The following is a 7,922-nucleotide window of genomic DNA, read 5'->3' as shown; positions in this document are numbered from 1 at the left end:
TCCAAACATCTCCCTCATCTGCAGCCCTTATCTTCTCCTCCTCCTCTCCTCCTCTTTCCCTCCTACTCTCCCTCATCTCTCCTCTTTCCCTCCCTCCCCCCCTTTTCCTTCACTTCACTTCTCTTCTCTCCTTCCCCCCTTTCCTCCTATTTCCTTCCACCTTGCTTCTATCTTCATCCTCTAACTCTTTTTTCCCCTCTCCTTCTTCTCCCCCTCCTCTCCTTTCATTCCTCCCTCTCTCTTAAACCCACCACCCCTCCTCTCTCTCTCTCTCTCTCTCTCCTCTCTCTCTCTCTCTCTCTCTCTCTCTCTCTCTCTCTCTCTCTCTCTCTCTCTCTCTCTCTCTCTCTCTCTACCTCTCTCTCTCTCTCTCTCTCTCTCTCTCTCCTCTCTCTCTCTCTCTCTCTCTCTCTCTCTCTCTCTCTCTCTCTCTCTCTCTCCCTCCCTCTCCCTCCTTCTCGCTCCCTCTCTCTCTCTCTCTCTCTCTCCTCTCTCTCTCTCTCTCTCTCTCTCCCTCCTTCTCGCTCTCTCCCGCTCCCCCCTCTCTCTCTCTCTCTCTCTCTCTCTCTCCCCCCCCTCCACCCCCCTACCTCTCCTCCTCTCCTCCCCTCCTCCTCTCTGGATCCTCTCTCTGGTCTTTTACGCGCGGTGCGTAAAGCGCTTCAGTCTCGTGTCCTTGTCCAGAGCGCACGGACGGAACGGAGAGAGGAGGAGGAGGAGAAGAAGAAGAGAAGAGGAAGAAGAGGAGGAGGAGATTGTTCATGCTGAACTAGAAAAGCATCTTTTCCACTTTTCTCTCTTGGACGGTTTCATGTGTTGTGTGGATGTCAGCGCAGATCTGAAGGATTTGTTTCCTAAAGCAGGAGAGCTGGAGTCCTGCTGAGCTTCAGATAAATCAGAGAGAGGAGAGGAGAGGAGAGGAGAGGAGAGGAGGTTGTGGTGGGTCGGACGCGCGTGGATCCAGAGGATGAGGATGTGGATTTAAAGGCTTCAGACTTCAGGTGAATGTCATGATGAGAGCAGAGACCTCTGAGTGACTCCGGGGTTTGGTGACGGAGAGGAGCCGAGCTGCTGCTGCTGCTGCTGCTGCAACCCGGAGAGACAGAGAGAGGTCAGTGTGTCAGTCAGCCACTCACCCATGCACACGCACGTGCACACGCTCACCACAGGGTGTTTGCACGTGCACGCGTGCGCAAAATACGATACGATACAACTTTATTGTCAGTTTGCACTGAAATGCATTTTGCATCCCCATAGGCAGCTCAGTTTGAGAAGAAAGTACACATCCAATAGACATCCTGTTACCAGAGACAGACAGACAGACAGACAGACATCCTGTTAACACAGACAGACAGACAGACAGACAGACATCCTGTTAACACAGACAGACAGACAGACAGGTAGACAAGTAGGACCCATCAGACACATCACAATTATTCATACATAACCCATTACAACATGACCATCTGTCCTCTGGGTTCACATGTCTTTACAAGATGGACTGATGGACAGAAGCCTGTTCTTTAGCCCGATGCAGGTTAAATGTAGGGACTCTGAATGGCCTCTTGGAGGGCAGAAGTTGATATGAGACTAAAGATGAGACTAAAGAGGGGACTAAAAGAGGGAGAGACTAAAGATGAGACTAAAGAGGGGACTAAAGAGGAGACTAAAGATGAGACTAAAGATGAGACTAAAGAGGAGACTAAAGATGAGACTAAAGACGAGACTAAAGAGGAGACTAAAGACGAGACTAAAGATGAGACTAAAGATGAGACTAAAGATGAGACTAAAGGTGAGACTAAAGACGAGACTAAAGATGAGACTAAAGACGAGACTAAAGAGGAGACTAAAGATGAGACTAAAGAGGAGACTAAAGACGAGACTAAAGGTGAGACTAAAGACGAGACTAAAGAGGAGTTTACAGGAGTTCATCCCGAGCGGAAGCTGCAGACACACAAATCCAAAAACAAATGTTAAAGTGGTGAGATCTTTATTTAAATAGATAGAGCTGGTTTTAGTCTTTAGTCTTTAGGGGGTCCATGGGGTCTTTAGGGGGAGATAGCAGGTCAACAGTAGACGTCACATAGAAGTGGTGTACATCATCTGAAAGCTGGAACATGGAGATTAATCTGAGATGCATTTGATACCATTTGTTACACAGATTTGGTGCTATATTTAACCTTTTTTTTTTTACAACTGTAGAAATGATAAAAATGATCAATAATCCCTTAAAAATACCACATTGAGACACCGAGACTTTGAGGAACACCAGAGAAAAAGACATGCTGTGATTTCAAAAACTTTCTGCAAGAATTGCATTTTTTTGGTGATTGGATAGCGAGCATTTGTGTTGTGTAAACGTCTCAGAAACCCCCTTATTGTCATCAAAGCTAGGAAAGCCATCCATCCTCTGAATGCTGTAGGTCTCTAGTCTGATCCATCCATCCTCTGAATGCTCTAGGTCTCTAGTTTGATCCATTCATCCTCTGAATGCTCTAGGTCTCTAGTTTGATCCTTCCATCCTCTGAATGCTCTAGGTCTCTAGTTTGATCCTTCCATCCTCTGAATGCTCTAGGTCTCTAGTTTGATCCATTCATCCTCTGAATGCTCTAGGTCTCTAGTTTGATCCTTCCATCCTCTGAATGCTCTAGGTCTCTAGTTTGATCCTTCCATCCTCTGAATGCTCTAGGTCTCTAGTTTGATCCTTCCATCCTCTGAATGCTCTAGGTCTCTAGTTTGATCCTTCCATCCTCTGAATGCTCTAGGTCTCTAGTTTGATCCTTCCATCCTCTGAATGCTCTAGGTCTCTAGTTTGATCCATCCATCCTCTGAATGCTCTAGGTCTGTAGTTTGTGGCTGTAAAGTTTCATGAGGCTGTGATTATCCTAGAGGTCACCACAGGTCATTTTATACAGAGAGGTCAATGAAATGTCTCCTATGGGGACTAACATCATCATACATGAATACAGTTGGGCTCATTGGATCCACAAGAGTCTCAGCTTTACAGTGATACACACTTTATGTAATTAAGAGACTGTTTAGGGACCCCAGTATGCAGAAATATTCAGATACCTGAGCCTGCTAGAGCCTCTGAAAGACAGTAAGGTCGGTCAGCAATCCCAGCAGCAGGTCTCGGGGGGGTGAAGTCACTTTCTACCGCCAAAGTATTGCAATATTTATATATTTGCAGTATTATAAAATTACAGTTTTTTTTTTAACTAGTATGACTGACTATAACTTGAAGCTCATAAACATAGAAATAGAGTTTCTCTAATCTATTTCTATGCTTATGTGTCAACAAAAAGACTCCAGACTGCTAAACTAACCACGTTGGAGATACGTGGTTTCCAGAGGCTGAGAGTGTTTTAATGCTGTTTAATGAGCGAGAAACGACCTGGAGACCTCACATCATGTACACACAAATAAAGCTGCTCTGCTTATCCTGCTCCGTGATAAGGGGAACCGAGAGGACGCTGTTAATATTAAACCATCATTTCCTGCAGACGAAGATGACGATGATGATCGGCTCCATCACTGAGTCACATGTCTTTATGGGCTCCAAGATATAGACCAGACCAGCATGGGGTCATGGCTCCAAGCTATAGACCAGACCAGCAAGGGGTCATGGCTCCAAGCTATAGACCAGACCCGCAAGGCGTCATGGGGTCCTGGCTCCAAGCTATAGACCAGACCAGCATGAGGTCATGGCTCCAAGCTATAGACCAGACCCGCAAGGCGTCATGGCTCCAAGCTATAGACCAGACCAGCAAGGCGTCATGGGGTCCTGGCTCCAAGCTATAGACCAGACCAGCATGGCGTCATGGCTCCAAGCTATAGACCAGACCAGCATGGCGTCATGGCTCCAAGCTATAGACCAGACCAGCATGGCGTCATAGCTCCAAGCTATAAACCAGACCAGCATGACTTTATGGCTCCAAGTTATAGACCAGACCAGCAGTGTTGCCAACGAGTACGAGAGATGAAACTCTGGTGTTTTTTTGATAACGGCTGCCGCCATTTTGGACTGAAAACACTCATTATATCTATTATATTTTATTGTTCAACACAGACCAATTCGGTAGAATATGACAGTAGAATAAAAATAATATTGTTTTACTTTTCTACGGCACTTTTTAGGCAGTCTGGTAGTCGCTTTCAGTCCAAAATGGCAGAAGCGTAGCTCTGCTGATGGGCGCTGATGTTGCAATGGAACAAGCTTTCACTTCTTTAAATATACGTTCTTTGGCATTGCGTCATCTCCGAGGCCGCGCTCCCTTTTTGGGAGGAAAGAAACTCGCCGTCACAGGAGAGCAAATGATGAAAAGCTATTGTGTAGCGGGTTAGCCGAGGCTTTCACACTCACATCTGAGGCTCAGATACGATACGTGAATATAGTACTACATTCATACATTAACGTTCTAGCAGTCGTCTCCCACTACATCTCAGCCTTGGCCTTGACTTTTCGTGAAGTACCTGCGTGTGTCTGATGTATCAGCTGCAGAAACAACGTGCAGAGAAGTACTGTACGTCTGAGCTTTTATTGCAGCACCGAGCAGAGTTTGTGTTTGTGTGGCTGTAATGAGGAGTAAAGATCACACAGGAAATTCAATTTCAATTTGGAGCTCTTATCTTTTTAACAAAAACAAATCATATGAGAGGCGCAGCAGTGTTTCTCCCCTCCGAGCTGACAGCTGGTGACCCACTTCTAATAATTTATCACTCTGACTCAGATTTTAATATCTTCACCCGTCCAAATGCTGCACTTTGCTCCTAGAAAATGTAATCTGTGACTCAGAGGCTCGGAGAGATTATTGGGTTGGACGGTTATTATTGCAGTGCAGGGACTCGTCCTTGTCCAGCCCGGTCGCACGGCAGTTTGTCACGAGGTTTATTGTATTTATTGATTCGTGTACATAGACACCGATTTCACATTTTTATTTACGGTGATGGTCGGCACGAAATCAGTTCTTATGTGATCCACGTAATCGTGAACCAGGAAGTATAAAGAGGGAGGAGGTCAGGGTGGATGGGTGGGTCAAAAAACACCAGACTTTCACCAGGAGACCGACGTTCATGTCCCGCGTGAAACCACAAGTCAACGTTATTTGTCTCTATTTATTTGTCACATAACTTCTGTACTTAAGTTACGCCACTTCCAGTGTGATTTTAACCCAAACTGCAATCTTTTCCTAAACCCAACAGAGTAGTTTTGTTGCCTAAACCTAACCAAGTCGATCTTTTCTAAGCCTAACTAAGTAGTTTTATTGCCTAAACCTAACCAAGTCGATCTTTTCTAAGCCTAACTAAGTAGTTTTATTGCCTAAGCCTAGCCAAGTTGAACTTTTATAAACCTAACTAAGTAGTTTCATTGCCTAAACCTAACCAAGTCGATCTTTTCTAAGCCTAATAAAGTAGTTTTGTTGCCTAAACCTAACCAAATCGATCTTTTCTAAGCCTAAGTAGTTTCGTTGCCTAAACCTAACCAAATCGATCTTTTCTAAGCCTAAGTAGTTTCGTTGCCTAAACCTAACCAAGTCGATCTCAGTTTTTCCTCGCCAAAATTTAGCATAAGTTTGAAGCATTATTTAACCTCCTTCCTGACAAGCTAGTATGACATGGTTGGTATCAATGGATTCATCAGGTTTTATAGTTTCATATGATACCAGTATTGTCACTCTAGTGGCGTTAAAACCAATTTGCGTTAACGAGTTATTATTGCGTTAACTTTGACAACCCTAAACAACATATTCACTGGATAATTTATACAAAAGTCTGTTCATAAATCTATTTAAAAATACATATTTTTTTGCTACTTAGTAGCAAAATCTAACTAAATATTCAGCTTCAATCCATATTTGTTGGCGTTTAGCCTTTCAAAAGTTTTTCTAGTTTTGTATGATACCAGTATCTTCAGCTTTAAAACTCAGCCCGCTACAGCCTAAAAATCACAAGTTGCGTTAATGTGTTAAAGAAATTAGTGACGTTTTAACGAGTTATTATCGGGTCAACTATGAAAGCTCTATAGCAAATATAAAAGTCACTTCAAGGCTGTTTTAAGGTTCTTTTAGTCTGTAGACTCTTTGTCTTATTAAAGAAGAAATCTTTGTTATAAACTCTGTTGTGTTTTAAAGATTTTAGATGGTTATAATGGTGCAGTGTTATTAGTCTCATCTGATACACATTTAGAGAAATCCAGAAAATGTTTTGTCTTTCTGCTAACAACGAAAAAAGGGGACGAAAGATTTGAGTGTTTGATCAACAATCAGAAGCCAGCAGAGTGTGTGGCTGCCGGTGAGCGGACGGCGTGATGGCGTGACGGCGTGGTGGCGTGATGGCGTGACGGCGTGGTGGCGTGATGGCGTAGTGGCGTGATGGCGTGATGGCGGGGTCAGGACCGCTGTTGTTTCTCTCAGCAGACGCCTAAAAGCAAAACGTGTATCCGTTTACACCCGTTCGTAATCACAAAAGCCTGCAGCTCTCCCGCTGTGCTGAGGCCTCGCCGCCAATCGCAGTTTAATGGCCCCCCCGCTGTGTGTTTGTGTGTGTGTGTGTGTTGTTGGATGGATGCCAGCGCACACACACACACACACACACACACACACACACACACACACACACACACACACACACACACACACACACACACAGACACACACTCGCATACATCTGCATATGCAAACACAAACACCAGGACTCATGATGTAGCGCCACTAAACCATTGATTATTCTCTCTGTGTTTTATTGTCCTTTTAATGAGAGCTTCATCACGCTTCATCACGCTTCATCACGCTTCATCACGCTTCATCACGCTTCATCACTGTCAGTCACTCAGAGGGGCAGCGATGACGTCATGTGAGGAAAGGAAGCGAGGAAAGGAAAGAAGAGAAGAGAAGGAGTTTAAACATTCAAAAGGTCGCCTGAGTTTTTCTTCCTCCTCGTCTTTATTTATAGATATTCATGATATTCATTGTTTTGGGCCCCGGCGAGCTTCTGTCATGAGACACCACGACACGTAGCGGGGGACCCGAAGACAAACACACATGAGGAGGAGGAGGAGGAGGAGGAAGAGAGGAGGAGAGGAGGAGGTAAAGGGAGGTGAGGAGGGGGTGTAGGGAGCGATAGGAGGAGACCAGGGAGGGGAGGAGGAGGTGAAGGGAGCGATAAGAGGAGACCAGGGAGGTGAGGAGGGGGTGTAGGGAGCGATAGGAGGAGAAGGAGAGGAGGACATTTTCTGCGGGAAAGTGGGAGCATTTCTTTGAGGGAAAGTGAGGACATTCCTCAGGGGAAAGAGGACATTTTTTGGGGGAAAGAGGACATTTTTTGGGGGAAAGAGGACATTTTTTGGGGGAAAGAGGAAATTTTTTGAGGGAAGGTGAGGACATTTTTTTGGGGAAAGTGAGGACATATTTGGGGATAACGTTAGGACATATCTTGGGGGAAAGTGAGGACATATCTTGGGGGAAAGTGAGGACATATCTTGGGGGAAAGTGAGGACATATTTGGGGATAACGTTAGGACATATCTTGGGGGAAAGTGAGGACATATTTGGGGATAACGTTAGGACATATCTTGGGGGAAAGTGAGGACATATTTGGGGATAACGTTAGGACATATTTTGGAGGAAAGTGAGGACATTTTTTGAAATAATTGGGAGTAATTTTAAAAGGTGGGGACATACTTAGAAATGAGGACATATTAGGAACATTAGGACATTTGTGAAAAGCTCAAAGTGTCCTCTTTATTCCCGGTGTTGTATAATCTGTTTTACATAATGTGTGTTTCATATTGATGTACAGTTATTTATATATGCTCATCCGTTACAGGATGTACAGTTCTGCTCTCTGCATGTCGTCTCCTCGCTGTCTCACATAATGTGTTGGTAGGAGTGGAAGCGTGTGACATGATGTGAGGACGTGTTGGTG

General features: G+C 44.7%; 1 protein-coding gene across 1 annotated transcript in view; it reads left to right on the top strand.

Annotated features, from left to right (window-relative positions):
* Window positions 1-604: 604 nt before the first annotated feature.
* npy2rl (neuropeptide Y receptor Y2, like) overlaps window positions 605-7,922 on the top strand; it is a 37,300-nt gene continuing 29,982 nt past the window's right edge. The window contains exon 1 of the mRNA XM_074624199.1: window positions 605-1,111. The gene's annotated coding sequence lies outside the window, so the exon portion shown is untranslated. The remainder of the gene's footprint in view (window positions 1,112-7,922) is intronic.

The sequence above is a fragment of the Sebastes fasciatus genome, chromosome 22 (assembly GCF_043250625.1).
Source record: "Sebastes fasciatus isolate fSebFas1 chromosome 22, fSebFas1.pri, whole genome shotgun sequence".
Lineage (NCBI taxonomy): Eukaryota > Metazoa > Chordata > Actinopteri > Perciformes > Sebastidae > Sebastes > Sebastes fasciatus.
Note: the sequence above shows the minus strand (reverse complement) of the source record. Positions and strands in the feature narration are given on the sequence as shown.